The sequence below is a fragment of the Bos javanicus genome, chromosome 7 (genome assembly GCF_032452875.1).
Source record: "Bos javanicus breed banteng chromosome 7, ARS-OSU_banteng_1.0, whole genome shotgun sequence".
NCBI classification, from domain to species: Eukaryota; Metazoa; Chordata; class Mammalia; order Artiodactyla; family Bovidae; genus Bos; species Bos javanicus.
The window spans coordinates 108,734,123-108,753,508 of NC_083874.1; the positions used below are offsets into that span (position 1 = coordinate 108,734,123).

The 19,386-nt window shown below is 43.3% G+C and overlaps 1 long non-coding RNA gene across 5 annotated transcripts in view; it reads left to right on the plus strand.

Moving 5' to 3' along the window:
- Positions 1-19,386, plus strand: part of LOC133251748 (uncharacterized) — a 142,106-nt gene that overhangs the window by 27,740 nt on the left and 94,980 nt on the right. For all 5 annotated transcript variants that reach the window (XR_009737772.1, XR_009737776.1, XR_009737775.1 and 2 more), the window contains exon 2: positions 19,127-19,217. This is a non-coding gene — a long non-coding RNA (uncharacterized LOC133251748). The remainder of the gene's footprint in view (positions 1-19,126; positions 19,218-19,386) is intronic.

Here is a 19,386-nt window from a genome sequence, read left to right on the forward strand (position 1 = left end):
GACAAACCCAAGGGCGCACCTTGAAGATGCCTGTTCTGGACGCTGACCCAAGCCAAGGTCACCTGCGGCCTGTCCCCGTGGCCTGGTGGTGACGCCCGAGTCCGAGGCGCCTTGGAACTGTCATCGTTAGAATAGCAATGTGATCGCTGACACAGCTCAGACCACTTCATATTGACCTTGTAGTCAGAGCTCCGTTCTGTTTTTAAATGAAGGGGAATCAAACTAACCCTCTAGACCTGTGAATTGGGCTACCAGACGCAGATCCTCTTAGTGGCATCGTGTGCGGAGTCCACGCGGGTGTGTGTGTGTGAACACTTGGAGGGAAGGGAATACCATCACACTAAAATCAGGACAGTCTAAGGCTGGAGGAGCACACAGCTTTTGCAGTTTCTTCCCCAGCAGTCTTGGCACCGCCTCTCACAGTAAAAAGGCTCGCTGTGTCTCCTCAAGGCAGCTACCTAATGTATTGTTGCTACAGAGTCCTGAATAAGTGAAGTTCTCATTCTTCTTAGTTTTCACTTTCAGCTGTTACATTGCATCTTAAATGAAAGGGACAGTGACAGTTGCTAAGAAGTGGCACAGTCCTTTGTCTTGCTTCTTTTCTTTGCCTTGTGCCAGTTTGGTGGTAGAGATTCTGTAGAGACAGGGAAAGACACACATTTTTAGTCCTATTCCATTTTAAATACTGTTAGATGGGTAGGCATTAATACCCGGAGAAAACTTAATGACTCTGGGTATTTTCAAAAGGGAAAAAAAAAGGAATATGAAAAATCAACGAAGGAGAAGTTGTTTCTGCTTTTAATATTTCATCACAAAAGTTGTCAACTTGCGGTTATATTGGTTAGGCTTTTGGAAGCCCTTCTCATGGAATTTTGAGGGTATGAAAGGAATGCTGCTGCTCTTGCATAGAATTGATAGTGAAGTGAAGGCGCTCAGTCGTGTCTGACTCTTTGCGACCCCATGGACTGTAGCCTACCAGCTCCTCCGTCCATGGAATTTTCCAGGCAAGAGTACTGGAGTGGGGTGCCATTTCATTTCAAATAATCAGCCCAATGGCTGCCTTATTTCCACCACTACTGTTTGCTTCATGTGTCATGGTAGTTTCTGGCAGCCAAAACTATTGGGAGACTTAGAAATAGGAGCACTTGTGTGTTGGAAAGGAGAAAGATGCAGGGTGGTGAAGGGAAGCTTCCATGATGGATCGCTGGGAAATTTTACTTTCTCTTCTACTTTCCGGAGGCTTCTTCATTTTTTACTTTCTCCTCAAGTTCACAGCTCTGCACAGTAGAAATTTGTGAACAAGAGCCTGTCCATGTCTTCTCTAGGGGTTCAGGGTGCCCTTGGAGGACCAATTGAAAGAGCTGATAGATTCTAGGGCTGGGTGTGGTCAACAAACAATTCAGTTCAGTTCAGATCGGTTGCTCAGTCATGTCTGACTCTTTGCAGTATGCCAGGCCTCCCTGTCCATCACCAACTTCTGAAGTTTACTCAAACTCATGTCCATTGAGTCGGTGATGCCATCCAACTATCTCATCCTCTGTCATCCCCTTCTCCTCCCTCCTTCAATCTTTCCCAGCATCAAGGTCTTTTCAAATGAGTCAGCTCTTCGCATCAGGTGGCCAAAGTATTGGAGTTTCAGCTTTAGCATCAGTCCTTCCAATGAACACTCAGGACTGATTTCCTTTAGGATAGACTGTTTGGATCTCCTTGCAGTCCAAGGGCTTCTCAAGAGTCTTCTCCAACACCACACTTCAAAAGCATCAATTCTTCTGCACTCAGCTTTCTTCACAGTCCAAGTCTCATATCCATACATGACCACTGGGAAAACCATAGCCTTGACTAGATGGACCTTTGTTGGCAAAGTAATGTCTCTGCTTTTCAGTATGCTATCTAGGTTGGTCATAACCTTCCTTCCAAGGAGTAAGCATCTTTTAACTTCATGGTTGCAGTCACCATCCGCAGTGATTTTGGAGCCCCCAAAAATAAAGTCTGACACTGTTTCCACTGTTTCCCCATCTATTTGCCATGAAGTTCCAGATGCCATGATCTTCATTTTCTGAATGTTGAGCTTTAAGCCAACTTTTTCACTCTCCACTTTCACCTTCATCAAGAGGCTTTTGAGTTCCTTTTCACTTTCTGCCATAAGGGTGGTGTCATCTGCATATCTGAGGTTATTGATATTTCTCCCTGAAATCTTGATACCTAATAACAAACAATTAGGTATGTGTAACAACCGACGCGGTTAGAATTTCCTCTCAGGAAATGTCCCTGCACCAAAGAGGGGACGCTGAGTCAGTGAGTGGCTTCCTCACACACCTGCAGAAGCTGTCAGGCAGCCCTGGTGCTCGGGGAGGGTTCGTCCTCTGTGGTTTGCAGTAAATTGTGGTGATGTCAGCGGCCAGCAAGCTAGAGTGTTACCTGTGAAGGAGGTGAGAGTCACACGTTGCTGAGCTCAGCGAGGAAAACCTGCGGTCTCGTGAGACCCACACGTCCCAGACACGCTTTCCTTCCTGGCTGTGAATCAGCCACTGTGTGAAACCGTCAACTCTTCCGGGTCCCCAGAGGAAGGCGGCCGTGCTGGTAGAGCCGAACAGAATGCCTGTCTCCAAGGGAGTGGACATTTGGAAGGGAGAGTTTGGTTACGCGTTCATAAAATACAACATCAAGGCTCCTCTACTGTTCTCTGCCTGTTCTTTGTGCTTCATTTTTCACGCCTTCTTTCTTCGATTCAACATTTGCTGAGAACCTGTTATCAAGACCCCGTGCCAGTCACAGGTATACAGAGATGAATGTGGTACACACGGACGCGGCTCACCACTTGCCCTCCCTGAACTCTCAAGGACACACCGGTTTTGTCTGCATCGAGGGCGCTTATCTCTGCTGTGTGACTGGATGATTCCCAAAGCAGCCTTCACATTCTTGTGTGTGTGCGTGTAATATGCAGAGAAAACCCACAGCTTTCATCGCATTTTCAAATAGGTCCAGGGAGTAAGCCTTGTATAATTAAAAGTCACTCCTGTTAATTTGAGTAAATATGGGGATGTATTTGATTAAACTGGCAAATTTTAGACATCAGATTATACCCACAAGCCAAAAGCTGACAAACTTTAGGACCAAACTGTTGCTGCTAAGTCGCTTCAGTTGTGTCCAACTCTGTGTGACCCAATAGATGGCAGCCCACCAGGCTCCCGCGTCCCTGGGATTCTCCAGGCAAGAACACGGGAGTGGGGTGCCATTTCCTTCTCCAGTGCATGAAAGTGAAAAGTGAAGGTGAAGTCAAGGACACAACAAATGGTTGTGCAAGAGTTTCTAACTTCAGCAGAGCAGAGGGAAGCTTGTTTCCACAGTTCATCAGGCATCTGGGGCTTTGTGTAAGAAGTGATTGCACAATGCATTGCACATATAAATACTGCAAAACAAAAGAATTTGATTCACCACCAGCCATTGGTCCACTTTTTACAAATCTAGCTATTTTTGTTCATTGTATAATTTATTTTGACTTTTTAGAAGCTAGGATGTCCTCTGAAATATGGGAGAGTGTTTTGCTGCATTTTATCATTTTAGGGATGTTTATTGTTGTGACTTGTTTTAACTACTTAAAATGTCATGCATAAATAGTCAATGTAATCATTTGGAAGAATAATTAGCAAATTACTAATTGGGTAATTTGCTTTGCAAAGAATGACCATTGTTGACTTAATAGTAAAAAAAAAAAAAAACCTAAAAAACTCACAACTTACAGTATTCTATAAGTTTTATTTTGCCCTTTTGGGGCATTCTCTTAAGTTTCAAAACAACCCTATTAGATAACCAGTACTGTCGCTGTATTAAAGACATGAAAATTGATCTTTAATTGCAAGCTACCTTTTTTGAAAGTATTAGCTATATTTGACTATCATGTAAGCAAAGCAGATATGTAAAATGTCCTCTTATTAGTAAAATCTAAATAAAGCATTTGCTGAATGTTCTGTGTAATATAAGTAGATATAGGTGACTTTAGAGCACGCAAAAATCATGAGCTTTTAACAGCTGTGTGAACACCATCTTTGACTCATAAGTTTGCCGTCCTTTTCACGCCTTTGTTCTGTTGGATCAGATGTTTACTAGATTCACCAGTTACCTAGAACAGTGCCAGAGAGTAGATGGAAGTGCTAATAGTATTTTACAGAAAATAAGCTGTTATCAACTGGCTCCCATTTGCCAGGCCTACAGGGGTGCTTTGCACACGTGAACATGAACTTGTAAAAACAAGCCTTTGTGGTAGGAAATATTTCTGATGAGGAAATTGGCGTTCAGAAAGCTGTGCAACTTTTCTGGATTTACTCAGTCCGTGAGATGTCCACCTGGGAATCCAGTTTAAGTGTCTTTGATTTAAAAACTCACCCTGTTACCCGCGACGCTCTTCTTGGAGCAAATTTGAAGGAAATCCTTAAAAGTGAAGTTAACTGCTCTGACTCTCAAATTAGTCATCTGCCCACCGAGTCACATGTTCTCTTGGAGACCAGTGATGGAAAGGCAACAGTCGCTGAAACTGATAGAAACTGATAGAAGCATTGCCTGTTGCTGATTTGCCTTCCCATTTGTTCCCAGAGGGTCGGTTTGATGCCTGCACAAGCACGACCCAAACGCAGAGAACTGTGTAGGGTCACTCAAAATTAACAGCGCCATTAGTTCTGCCTGAACACAGGCAGCGCAAAGTGGGCGAGTGTCTCTGCTACTGTTCTTTGCTTCTCCAAGTCATCAGCCCCAAATCATTGAAGCCTCGCTGAATTTTCCACTACCTTCTAAGAGAATGGCTGTTTGCAGAAGTGGTGACCCTGAAGCATCTCTTAAATGACCTTGAATAATTTTCTGAGGTTTGGTTGAGTCAGTAATTCCACATTTAAATCTCTGAGGATGTCCTCTAGATGATTTAGTAAGAGTGTGTGTAGGTAGTTTTAACATAGACATATGCCATATGTCAAGAGCTAACATTCCCTAAGTACTGAATGCCTTGCGGTATATTATATCTATGAACTCTAATCTTGATGTTAAATCTATGGAGCTATTATCACCCAGTTTCATAAATGGAGAATCTGTCTCTCATCCCGTAGACCAACTGTAGTATTTTGGTCTATGGTTCTGCTTCAGACACTGGATGCATTCATTGTCTGATGCAAACACAGATACATTCATGTAAGCACAGTTATGAATAAGGTCAGTTCAGTTCAGTTCAGTCGCTCAGTCATGTCCGACTCTTTGCGACCCCATGAATCACAGCACGCCAGGCCTCCCTGTCCATCACCAACTCCCAGAGTTCACTCAAACTCGTGTCCATCGAGTCGGTGATGCCATCCAGCCATCTCATCCTCTGTCGTCCCCTTCTCCTCCTGCCCCCATCCCTCCCAGCATCAGAGTCTTTTCCAATGAGTCAACTCTTTGCATGAGGTGGCCAAAGTACTGGAGTTTCAGCTTTAGCATCATTCCTTCCAAAGAAATCCCAGGGCTGTTCTCCTTCAGAATGGACTGGTTGGATCTCCTTGCAGTCCAAGGGACTTTCAAGAGTCTTCTCCAACACCACAGTTCAAAAGCATCAATTCTTCGGCGCTCAGCCTTCTTCACAGTCCAACTCTCACATCTATACATGACCACAGGAGAAACCATAGCCTTGACTAGATGGACCTTTGTTGGCAAAGTAATGTCTCTGCTTTTCAATATGAATAAGGTCAGGCACGGCCAAAACGTCTGAATTAATGTTTCAGGCTTCCAGTAGAATTCATGTGGAATGAGCAGCTGCCGTATTGTTGTCCAGTTGCTAAGTCAGTGTCTGACTGTTTGCGACCCCGTTGACTGCAGCACACCAGGCTTCCCTGTCCTTCACTATCTCCTGGAGTAGTGGTATATAATAAAAGTAATTTCTGTTTCTTCAGTTAATTTTTATTTAACTAGCTTGTCTGAGTCCATAGTGGATTGGACAGAAAACGTCATTGTCCAATTACAATGATTCATTTGACATAGAAAGTCGAAAAAGAGATGAATTCTTTTAATAAAAACATAACCTCTACATGACAAGTTGTTTTTGAAAAGGGCAGGAAGAATGAGGGACATTCTTGCCCTGTCATCGCCGTGGTCGCCGCTAAAACGTGATGCTGCCGCCGTGACAGTAACGGTGAGCTGACGTGCTGCAGGTGCTGTGACAGACGGATAATTACATTTCATGTCTCAGGGAAGGAAAATATGGACAACTTTTGGGTGTGAAATCAGGTAACAGAGGGAAACTTTGTCCCAAAGATCTGAGCACAGAGAGGAAGTATTTGATGTTGAGTGTTGGAAAGAAGATTTTTTTAATTCTCACTTATACCAAGAGTATGGCTGAGGGGAAAGTGCTGAGCAAGATAGGAAAAAAGAAGGTACAATTTAGTCTATAAGGAACAAGTGGATTTTGTCATTAAATTTGCTCATGTCATCAGAGAGACCAATTGCCTGGTTACATGATCACGTACCATATCTTTGCTTTGCTCGTTTGGTTAGCTGTGGCAAGATGTCTGTTTCCAAGGCAAGCCCAGGATTCTCTGGGCTCAAAGGAACAGGGGCTGGAGTAACAAACCCAGCAGATGAAAAGATAAGATGGGGGCAGTGTGAGGGCCACTCAGGGACTCTGAGGATAAATCTCTCGAGCCACCAAAACAGGCCTCGTCCATCCTGCTTTCTGGCTTCTGTGGTCTTTCTGAGTCGAGAAGGTCAGAACCCAACCCGCGGGCTATCCTATCCACTGGTGGTTAGCTAGTGACCCTGTTGCTTAACCCACACTTACCCGATAGACACTGCCTATAGAAGAGTTAATCTGACTGTTCCTTCTTGACGTGAACATTAAAACAAAACAACAGCAAAGACACCATGCCCGAGTAGCACCCGGTTTCGTCGCAGGCATCTCTGTTTTTCAAAATGATCAACATTTGATTCCTGCAGCCTAGAGTTGGACATATAAACAAGAAAAGAGAAAAACATAGACTTTGTTCTTCAGAATAAATCATAATTACTACCGTCATATTTAGAATGCCAGGCACAGTACCTGCAATATCTTCTTAATTTTTACAATTCCTATGAGATAGGCATTGTCATGTAATGTCAGCTGGTGGTTAAGTATAAGATTTGGACTCCACCATGCAGTGTCCACTGGCAAGTGGAAACGTTTCTAAACCTCAGTTTCCTCATCTATAACATGGGGGTAAATACTAGCTGCCTTGTAAACATTGAAAACGGTTCAGTGCCAGTTATTTTTACAAGCTCAGAATGGTTAAGCTGTATTCAAGGTCACCAAGTTAGTGTGTGGCAGAGGAGAGATTCACATACAATTTTGGTTGGCCCAAAAACTCTCTTTTTTTTTTTCCTAGGAGTTTGTCAAGGCTGTATATTGTCACCCTGTTTATTTAACTTATATGCAGAGTATATCATGAGAAACGCTGGACTGGAAGAAACACAAGCTGGAATCAAGATTGCCGGGAGAAATATCAATAATCTCAGATATGCAGATGACACCACCCTTATGGCAGAAAGTTAAGAGGAACTCAAAAGCCTCTTGATGAAAGTGAAAGCGGAGAGTGAAAAAGTTGGCTTAAAGCTCAACGTTCAGAAAACGAAGATCATGGCATCCGGTCCCACCACTTCATGGGAAATAGACGGGGAAACAGTGGAAACAGTGTCAGACTTTATTTTTCTGGGCTCCAAAATCACTACAGATGGTGACTGCAGCCATGAAATTAAAAGACGCTTACTCCTTGGAAGGAAAGTTATGACCAACCTAGATAGCATACTGAAAAGCAGAGACATTACTTTGCCAACAAAGGTTCGTCTAGTCAAGGCTATGGTTTTTCCAGTGGGCATGTATGGATGTGAGAGTTGGACTATGAAGAAGGCTGAGTGCTGAAGAATTGATGCTTTTGAAGTGTGGTTTGAAGAAGACCCTTGAGAGTCCCTTTGACTGCAAGGAGATCCAACCAGTCCATTCTGAAGATCAGCCCTGGGATTTCTTTGGCGGGAATGATGCTGAAGCTGAAACTCCAGTAGTTTGGCCACCTCATGCGAAGAGTTGACTCATTGGAAAAGACACTGATGCTGGGAGGGATTGTGGGCAGGAGGAGAAGGGGACGACAGAGGATGAGATGGCTCGATGGCATCACCGACTCGATGGACGTGAGTCTGAGTGAACTCCAGGAGTTGGTGATGGACAGGGAGGCCTGGTGTGCTGTGATTCATGGGGTCGCAAAGAGTCGGACACGACTGAGCAACTGATCTGATCTGATCACAAATTATATGTTTTTTTTCTTTGTCTTTAAAAATAAGACTGTTTCTTCAGAAAAACCAAACCCCACGTGCAGAGTCATGTTAGAGACAGAAGAATGCTTCCATGGTCCAGATTAGATATCAGATGATGTATTTAACCCCAACACCAACCAAGAAAGACAGGAAAGAGGAATGAAGCCCCTGTCTTGAGGAGTTCAGATTTAACAAACAAATCCTATCCTCGGGCACAAGCACTCATTAGAAATGGTTTAAAAGAATAACCAGAGGAGAGTCCTCTTTGTTGTTGTTCAGTTGCTCAGTCGTGTCCGACTCTGCGACCCCATGGACTGCAGCACGCTAGGCCTCCCTGTCCATCCCCAACTCCCGGAGCTTGCTCAAACTCATGTCCATGGAGTCGGTGATGCCATCCAACCATCTCATCCTCTGTCATCCCCTTCTTCTCCTGCCCTCAATCTTTCCCAGCATGAAGGTCTTTTCTAATTACTAAGCTCTTTACATCAGGTGGCCAAAGTATTGGAGCTTCCCCTTCAGCATCAGTCCTTGCAATGAATATTCAGGACTGATCTCCTTTAGAATGGACTGGTTGGATCTCCTTGCAGTCCAAGGGACTCTCAAGAATTTTCTCCAGCACAACAGTTCAAAATTGTCAATTTTTTGGTGCTCAGCCTTCTTTATGGTCCAATTCTCACATTCATACAAGACCACTGGAAAACCATAGCCTTGACTAGATGGACCTTTGTTGGCAAAGTGATGTGTCTGCTTTTTAATATGCTGTCTAAGTTTGTCATAGCTTTTCTTCCAAGGAGCAAGCATCTTTTAATTTTGTGGCTGTGGTCACTATCTGCAGTGATTTTGGAGCCAAAGAAAATAAAAATTCTCTCACATTTTCCATTGTTTCCACATTGTTTTCCACATGTTTCCATTGTTTCCCCATTTGCCATGAAATGATGGGACCAGATGCCATGATCTTCGTTTCCTTGAATGTTGAGTTTTAAGCCAACTTTTTCACTCTCATCTTTCACTTTCATCAAGAGGGTGTTTAGTTCTTCACTTTCTGCCATAAGGATGCTGTCATCTATGTATCTGAAGTTATTGATATTTCTCTCAGCAATCTTGATTCAAGCTTGTGCTTCTTCCAGCCCAGGGTTTCGCATGATGTAGTCTACATATAAGTTAAATAAGCAGGGTGACAATATACAGCCTTGGTGTACTCTTTTCCCAATTTGGAACCAGTCTGTTGTTCCATGTCCAGTTCTAACTGTTGCTTTCTGACCTGCATGCAGATTTCTCAGGAGGCAGGTCAGGTGGTCTGGTATTCCCATCTCATTAAGAATTTTCCACAATTTGTTGTGATCCACACAGCCAAAGGCTTTGGCATAGTCAATGAAGCAGAAGTAGATGATTTTCTGGAACACTGTTGCTTTTTCGATGATCCAACAGATGTTGGCAATTTGATCTCTGGTTCCTCTGCCTTTTCTAAATCCAGCTTGTACATCTGGAAGTTCTTGGTTCATGTACTGTTCAAGCTTGGCTTGGAGAATTTTGAGCATTACTTTACTAGCATGTGAGATGAGTGCAATTGTGTGGTAGTTTGAGCATTCTTTGGCATTGCCTTTCTTTGGGATTGGAATGAAAACTGACCTTTTCCAGTCCTGTGGCCACTGCTGAGTTTTCCAAATTTGCTGGCATATTGAGTGCTGCACTTCAACAGCATCATCTTTTAGGATTTGAAATAGTTTTGAAATATCTCAGCTAGAATTTCATCACATCCCCTGGCTTTGTTCATAGTGGACTAAGTTCATAAGAAGACTAAGAGTCCTCTTAGCCAGGCATTCCTTAGGAGTGTTAGTCTCAACTGTTACAGCTGCATCCGACAGAAATGGTCTTCTGTCACTACTTGGGCAAAAAAGGGGGAATCTGTTGCAAGGTTCCCTGGAGTAGCTAATACGCGCCTGCTAGAGCTGGAAAGGGGCAGGGATGCTTCTGCGCATCAGCAACAGCTGGAACCACGATGCCTTTGGGTCATTTCCAATCACAAAATAATCTAATTTTGGTTTACAATTATTTTTAAATATAGACTTGCAAAAAACATGGCTGCTGACACTTTCAAGTGTTTCAGCTTCTAGTTTTCATTGCCACAGAGTCTAAATAATTTTCTCAGTTACCAGTTCAAATCCCAAGGGAGAGGCCCAGGGGTCAAGGGTGTGGGAGCATGACAGAACCCTTAAGAATCCCGTAGAGCTGGAGGGGGAGTGGCTGTCTGAGATGAAGGGTCTGTAGATAGGCCACTCTCCAGCTGCACCAGGAAGCTGCCAAACCAGAGCCCATCCATTTTCAGAACCGGCTCACCAAAGTGTTAACCTATGATTTGTGGGCCTTAGACGTAAGCAAACACGTTTAAAATATCGGTGAAGAAACTCTTTTGTGGAAAACTTAAAACATCATACTCTTCTTGAGCAAATTTTCCTAAAATGCCTGACAATCCAAGCTCATCTCATTTTCAATCTGTTATTCTCCTAAATGAATAATAGAATTCTATAGGGAAAAAGTATGTTTGCAGAGTTAGGGTTTTACCTTTTAAGGCTAACGGTACAAAACACAGTCAAATTCTTTTAAAATGTGCTATTGAGACTTCAGATCCCAAGCTGGATTTCTCCATTAACATAGTTCTTGAAATGTTTCTATTTATTTGAAAGAACTGGCATATGACTCTCAGTCTTCTCTTTTATTTTTTATTTAACTCCCATCACTAACTGCCTCCATTACGGCACCCCACTCCAGTACTCTTGCCTGGAAAATCCCATGGACAGAGGAGCTCTGGTGGGCTGCAGTCCATGGGGTTGCGAAGAGTCGGACATGACTGAGCAACTTCACTTTCACACACTGGAGAAGGAAATGGCAACCCACTCCAGTGTTCTTGCCTGGAGAGTCTCAGGGGCAGGGGAGCTGGTGGGCTGCCGTCTATGGGGTCGCACAGAGTCGGACACGACTGAAGCGACTTAGCAGCAGCAGCAGCATGGCAGTGCAGAGTGATGCCTTCTGAAACCTAATTTTACCCTAAATCTGTTAATTTCTGAAAATTAGCTTTTTCCTAATGAAAGAAATGGAGCTATAATGTGGTTAGTCTCTTTTTATCTTCTTCTTAAATGTGGATATTTCCTAAAAATAAAGTGTCTATTTACATATTTTTTCTTCACGCCTTCACTGCCCATATTTAGCATTTTGTTAAGTGTATTCAGTCCTGTAGATCCAGCTGTTACCTACCTGTGCGTTGGCTGGATATGGATGTTGTATTGTATATGGATGTTACAGACCACGTCTAAACTCCATCTCACCTTTCCCTTTGTCTTTCATATTATTTCCTATCAACATCTGCAGTAAACCTTTCAACATCCACAACTCAGCATGTGCAAGAGAGAACTCATTACCTCTCCTTTAAAACCTGTCTCTTCCCAAGACTTCCTTAAAATAATAACTCAGTTCAGTCACTGAGACTTGAGTCAGATTTTCAGTGATTCCCCCATCACCCTACAAATACCAGTCAGTATCCAACTCAGCAGTTCTGCTTTATCATCTTCCAGTTCTTAGAACCTCTACTGTGGTTCAGACCCGTATCTTCTCTTGCCTAGACTTAACACCCTTTTGTTTGAAAAAGTCTACATAAATAATACAGAAAGTTCTTATTCCCTTCACTTAGCTTCCCCAACATTGACATCTCACCTGCCATGACACATTTATCAGCAAATTAACATCTGTACAGTATCACTGACTGAGCTATAGTCTTTATTTGAATTTCACCAGTTTTCCCATGAATGTCCTTGACGTGTTCCATGATCTGCATTGCATTGAGTTACCATGAATCCTTGATTCTCAATAATACGTGGCACTTCCTCAGTCTTTCCTTATTTTTCATGACCTTGACACTATTGGAGAGTATGAGCCCATTCTTTTGTGGACTATCCGTTCATGCCAGTTTCTCTGACTGTTTGCGGGGTCATGTTGAGGGTATCCTTTGTGGTTTGGCCTGAGCTTGTGTGTTTTTCTTACCCTTTGACTGACTTCGTTTCTGTGTTCTTTCTTGTCATATTGCACCTGAGGTTATTCATCTGAAGCATGGGTTTATCCATGTCTCTTCCTGCACAAAAAAGGCTCCCAGGGTACACCAGAGGCCCGCGTCTGCCGGGTATTCAAGGCCATGCGTAGCCTTAGCCCAGTCGCATTTCCAGACTTCTCGCGGCTGGTGCTCCCCTGGTGACCCTGAGGCAGACTGAATTGGGTTTTCCATTTTCTGTGCTGGACTCTGTGGCTCTGCGTCTGCTCATCTACATGCCTGGCCTGTGTGGTTTATATTATTATTGTATTCATGTTACAGGCGAGGAAAGCAGAGTTCTGCGAGACCTACAGACTTGCCCAAGGTTGACAACCAGACTTGATACTTAGGCTGTTTTCCCTCCAGAAGTCAAGGGATTTAGCCTTTACACTGTACTGGCAGCTCTTCTATGAAAAACTGGGGCCTTATTCATCTTGAATTTTCTCAGTGAGTCCAGTACAGTGCGTTGTACACAGTATGGCTGTAATGCGTGTGAGCTGAATGGATGGATCCGTAAATGCTGACTCTGAAGATAAAAATGGACAGTTGTGATTGTAAAGTGTAGAGCGAGGAGTTGCTTATATGAGCATCATGCTCTGATGAGAATTGACTATAATGTGTATTACACGGCTGCTACGTTACTGTGCGTTCTACAGCTCTAAAATATAGTGTATTACACAGCAGTTACGTTACTGTGCGTTCTACAACTCTAAAATATAGTGTATTACACAGCAGTTACGTTACTGTGCGTTCTACAACTCTAAAGAGGGTACGTACCTGGCTCTCCTTCTGCATCACCTTTGGAGCTTAAATTATTTACAAAAGGCCGTGTGTAAATCTCCCTTTGAACCAAATCACACTCACTCCCAACACCGTCTTAGGTGTATGACCGGCAGCTGTAACGAACAGCAAAGCTGCCAAGCGGGCAAGTGGGAGAGGAGGGGGAAGGGAGCTTCCGGAGCAGCCAGGAGCACTGACGTCTCTGTGCCAGCGGGGGCCAGGGGCTGCTGCGCGAGAGGCTTGCAGGGAGGGGATCGCAGTGCCCCGGGAGATGCCCCTCTGACCTGCCCCGGTTCACTGGCTTGTGTTGAAAGTAGTAAAGTAACACTCAGAATTCCCCAGCCAGGCTTCAGCAATATGTGAACCGTGAACTTCCTGATGTTCAAGCTGGTTTTAGAAAAGGCAGAGGAAACAGAGACCAAACTGCCAGCATCTGCTGGATCATGGAAAAAGCAAGAGAATTTCAGAAAAACCTCTATTTCTGCTTTATTGACTATGCCAAAGCCTTTGACTGTGTGGATCACAATAAACTGTGGAAAATTCTGAGAGAGATGGGACTACCCGACCACCTGATCTGCCTCTTGAGAAATTTGTATGCAGGTTAGAAAGCAACAGTTAGATCTGGACATGGAACAACAGACTGGTTCCAAATAGGAAAAGGAGTACATCAAGGCTGTATATTGTCACCCTGTTTATTTAACTTCTATGCAGAGTACATCATGAGAAACGCTGGACTGGAAGAAGCACAAGCTGGAATCAAGATTGCTGGGAGAAATATCAATAACCTCAGATATGCAGATGACACCACCCTTATGGCAGAAAGTGAAGAGGAACTAAAAAGCCTCCTGATGAAAGTGAAAGTGGAGAGTGAAAAAGTTGGCTTAAAGCTCAACATTCAGAAAACGAAGATCATGGCATCCGGTCCCATCACTTCATGGGAAATAGACGGGGAAACAGTGGAAACAGTGTCAGACTTTATTTTTCTTGGCTCCAAAGTCACTGCAGATGGTGATTGCAGCCATGAAATTAAAAGACGCTTACTCCTTGGAAGGAAAGTTATGACCAACCTAGATAGCATATTCAAAAGCAGAGACATTACCTTGCCAACAAAGGTTCGTCTAGTCAAGGCTATGGTTTTTCCTGTGGTCGTATATGGATGTGAGAGTTGGACTGTGAAGAAGGCTGAGTGCTGAAGAATTGATGCTTTTGAACTGTGGTGTTGGAGAAGACTCTTGAGAGTCCCTTGGACTGCAAGGAGATCCAACCAGTCCATTCTGAAGGAGATCAGCCCTGGGATTTCTTTGGAAGGAATGATGCTAAAGCTGAAACTCCGGTACTTTGGCCACCTCATGCGAAGACTCATTGGAAAAGACTCTGATGCTGGGAGGGATTGGGGGCAGGAGGAGAAGGGGACAACAGAGGATGAGATGGCTGGATGGCATCACTGACTCGATGGACATGAGTCTGAGTGAACTCCTGGAGCTGGTGAGGGACCGGGAGGCCTGGCGTGCTGTGGTTCATGGGGTCGCAAAGAGTCGGACACGACTGAGCGACTGAACTGAACTGAACTGTTGAAAGTAGTTTCTGGGTTATTGGCCTCAGGCCTGTGGGGACCGTGAACACAGCACGTGTGTGCAGTTCTGGAAGGTACTAATGTTCCTCCCAACAATTTTGACTTATGCTTTAATTTTCCTTCAGAGAGCACATAATATATTTTTTGGAGCTTGTTGATTCCCCACACCTCTGGGTGCTATTGAAAACGTGGCATTTAAGTACTCTGCTCTTAAAAGTGCAGCGCGTCCTCATCTTCAAACTCCTTTAAGCATCAAAGACTTGGGGCGTTATGAATTCCTCTCTCTCTCTGATACATTTGAAGACTAATCAGTACCCCCAGTTCAACAGGGTGTTGACACTGGGGGAGAGACGGGAAGCAAACTCCATTTTACATCTCTTCAGGAAGTCGCTTATTTGCCTTTGCTTTTTTTATTCCCAAGGAGAACCTCGTTTGATATATTTTGGCAATGATACTTTCAGGTAACCAAAATCACATTTTCAAAAGCAGCACCTTTCAATGGAAAAATAAAAGGTTTTAAATCTACAACTAAGTGAGGTTTGCTTTTTCACTTGAGGGAGAATAATACTTTTCTTTTTTACTTTATCTTCTTGAATTTTAGAAGCGTGGACTGTTTTTATTGATAAAATGGGCAGGGTAGCTTCATATTCAGTCTACACGTCTTCCAACTCGCCTACAAAGGCAAACTCAATTGATGACTGAGTTGTGGGGTCTGTCTTACTCCGGGAACTGTAAAACAAGGGCGAATGTGCTTCACAGTATGTCTCTTGGCAGTTCCACATTAAACTAGATCAAACGCCATCCCATCATCCTTTCCCGACTCTTCCGTGTGAATATTCGTCAATGCTTCTGTCTGGTTTCTGTCCCACGGCGACTTTGGGGACCCATGGAAGCACCCCTCTTCCGTGCACTCTGTCATAATATCCCATTTGGCCTTCTGCTTCTGCTCTGACTTGTTCGCAAACTCTTGTCCCACACCCCAGCCTCATCGTCCTAACAAAGTACAGTGCTAACCCACGTCACACCATTGCTTTAAGCCCTCCGAAGAGTTTCGTTTTGCTAAGGAGCAAGACCACAGGTTGCTTTGTTCCCCTCCAGCATTAATGAGGTATGATTGAAAAGTAAATGTTATATCTATTTAAGGTGTTCAATGTGGTGTTTAATATATGTATACACTGTGAAATGATTCCCCCGGTCAAGATAATTAGCCTATTTACCTTCTGTTTTGTAGTGAGAACACCTAAGATCTCCTCTCTTAGCGAATCTCAAGTACACCGTACCTTATAAACAGTGGTCTCCATGTGACTCCAGAGCGTATTCCTCTTATAACTGAAAGCTTGCACCCTTCAACCAGTGTCCTCCCGTTCCCTCATGTCTCCAGCTCCCGGAGCTCTCTGTGGTGTTTCTATGGGTTTGACTTTTCTAGATTCCAGATGCAGTCGAGACCCTACGGTGTTTGCTTTTCTCTGTCTGGCATATTTCTCTTGGCACCACGTCCTCTAGTCTAGTTCCTGTTGTTGCAAATGGCGGGATTTCCTTCTTCTTATGGCCGAATTGTTGCCTGTATAGTACACCACATTTTCCTTATCCGTTCGCCCATGGATGGACTCTTAGGTTATTGCTGTATATTGGCTGTTGTGAGCAGTACTGCAGGAAAATGGGGGCACAGATAGCTCTTCAAGATGTTGATTTCATTTTCTTTGGATGTCAAGTGAGATTGCTGAATCATATGGTAGTTATATTCTTAATTTTTGAGGAAGCTCTGTTTCTTCCTAGTCATGATACCAATTTACGGTCCCACCAGTGGTATTCCAGTTTCTCCACATCCTGACCATCACTTGCTAATTTTTGACTTTTTGATGATAGCCATATGAACAGGTCTAAAGAGATATCTCATTGTGGGTTTTTTTTTTAAAGATTTATTTGTTGATTACTTGTGCATGTTTGTGTCTTCACTGGGTCTTCATGGCTGTCGTGGGCTTTCTCCAGGTGCTGTAAGCCATGGCTGCTTGCTCGTTGTGGTTGCAGGCCTCCCACTGTGGTGGGTTCTCCTGTTGTGGAGTGTGGGCTCAGGTGCGCCGGCTTTGGAGGCTGCAGCTCATGGGCTCCAGAGCTCTGGCTTAGCAATTGTGCTGAGTGGACGTAGTAGCTCCGGGGCAGGTGGGGTCTTCTTTAGCCAGGGATCAAACCCAGCTGCCCTGCGTTGGTAGGCGGATTCTTAACCACTGGACCACCGGAGAAACCCCTCACTGTGCTTTTGATTTCCATGTCTCTGATTATTAGTCATGCTGAACACCTTTTCATCTTGGCCATTTGTATGCCTTCGTTTATTTATTAATTTATGAATGCACTCATTCACTTTTTAAACTGAACTATAATTGATTTGCAATTTCATATTAGTTTCAAGTGTGCAGCAAAGTGACTCAGTCATATCTGTATATACACACACTCCTTTCAGAGTCTTTTCCATTGGAGGTTACTGTTCATACAAGGTGCTGAATACAGTTCCCTGTGCTACACAGCAGATCGTTATTGTTTATCTTATCTTAGTGTGTATCTGTTAGTCCCAAACTCATAGTTTATCCCTCCGTCCCCCACCCCTTCTTCTTTGGAAACCATAAGTTTATTTTCTGTATCTGTTAGTCTATTTCTGTTTTGTAAATAAGTTCATTTGTAACATTTTTTTGGATTTCAGATTGTATGCCTTCTCTGAAAAAATGTCTATTCAAGTTCTTTGCCCAATTTAAAATAAGCTCATTTGTGGTTTTTGCTCTTGAGTTGTATGAGGTTCTTATATTTTAGAGCTTAGCCCTCTATTGATATGTGGTTTGCAGATATTTTCTGCTGTTGCATAAGTTGCCTTTACATTTTGTTGATGGTTTCCTTTACTGTGCAGAAACTTTTTAGTGTGATGTAGCCTCATTTGTTTATTTTTGCTTTTGTTACCTATCCAGGGTTATATCCAAAAAATCATTGCCAAGACCAGTGTTAGGAAGCTGTTCCTCTGTTTTCTTGTAGCAGTTTTTCGGTTTTAATCCTTATGTTTAAGCTTTCAGTTTGTTTTGAATTAACTCTTGTGTGTGTGATGAGGGTCCAGTTTCATTCTTTTGCATGTGCATACCCTGGTTTCCCAACACCATTCACTAAAGAGAATATCCTTCTCCCATTGACTCAATTAAATGGAATATTATCCCATGTTCATGGATTACAAAAATTAACATTATTAGAATGTCCGTATGACCCAAAGCTATCTGCAGATTCAGTGCAATTCCTATTAAAGTTCCAATGCTGTTTTTCACAGAAGTAGAAAAATAATACTTAAATTTGAATGGAGATGGAATATTCTCAATAGTGGGGAATAACATGTACAAACAGGTGGAGGTAGAAACTTGTATGTAGCCATTCTGGGTAAATTATGAAGCACAAGTACTTAAGCTCAGCTGCATGTGAAATCACAAGGACTTCTTGCAGGTGCTGCTGCTAAGGCCCTATCCCTGGGATCTGACGAACTTGCTCTGAAGCACAGCTGGGTCTCTATCCATGTGGCCTGAACGCTGAGTTCATTTCCTCAGGACTGCAATTCCCAAGCTTGCTCTGTTCTAGCGTATACCACTTGCCCAGTCTCCTTATGACCATCATGCACTGGCATGAAATGTTTAGCTGGGTTTCGAGGGATCATGGGTAACTCTCTCGGGGTACAGGTTGTCTAGAGGAGAGCGCAGCTAAACGGATGCACTAACCGCCTGAACTAACTATGGATAACTATGTTAGCTTGCGTTACAAAAGGACAGTAGCAGCATCTACCCAGTAAAGCAAGAACATGTTCAGTACTCAATACAAGAGCCAAAATGATCATACAGTGTTCTAGGAATAAGTGTTTACACCAAAATGCTTAGAATCAAGTGGAAGAGACCAGGATAATATCTGTAAGACAAAGAAGAACATGTAATGCATATGCTCAATTGGCATGCAGAGAGATTCTAATAATACTGGCCACAGTTCTTTTTAAAAAATGAGAGAGGTCAGGGGTTGGTGTAAATGAAGGAAGTTTCCCAAAGGCGGTACAACCTGAAGGCCCTGAGAGAGGCTAAAACTTTCTCAAATGTAAGGGAATGAGAAGAATCAATAGATTTTACCCTAGAAGCAATTGCCTGTTTTTCTTCTCATTTGCTTCCTTATACGGATGCCCCCCATTCTAGAAGAATGTACTTCACTGCACACACCCCACCAACAGGGGCTGAATGCAAATATTTTCCCTCACCTCAGGGGAGTGTTTGAAAACACTCTCTTGGAAAGAAAACCAATTTATTTGGTTGCTAATTATTTTGGTTTTAATGAGCCATCCACTGTAAAATATAAAGAGGATAATAAGGCTTTCTCTCTCTCTCTCTTTTTTTAAGAAAGTGATTTAGCAGCTATGGATAAGTGTCGTGTGGAGTGAAGATCCTGGATTCTGCTGCCAGACTGTGTGTTTGGATCCCTGCTTATCAGGTGTGTGACCTCGGGAAAATTGCTCTCTATGCCCCAGAGTCCTCATCCATAAAATGAGAATAATAACAGTACCTATCTCAAATGGTTGTAATGAGGATTAACACAGTGATTGTTATTGTTATTTACTGTCACTATTGGCCTGAAATCCTGGGAAGGGATGGCAGTGGAT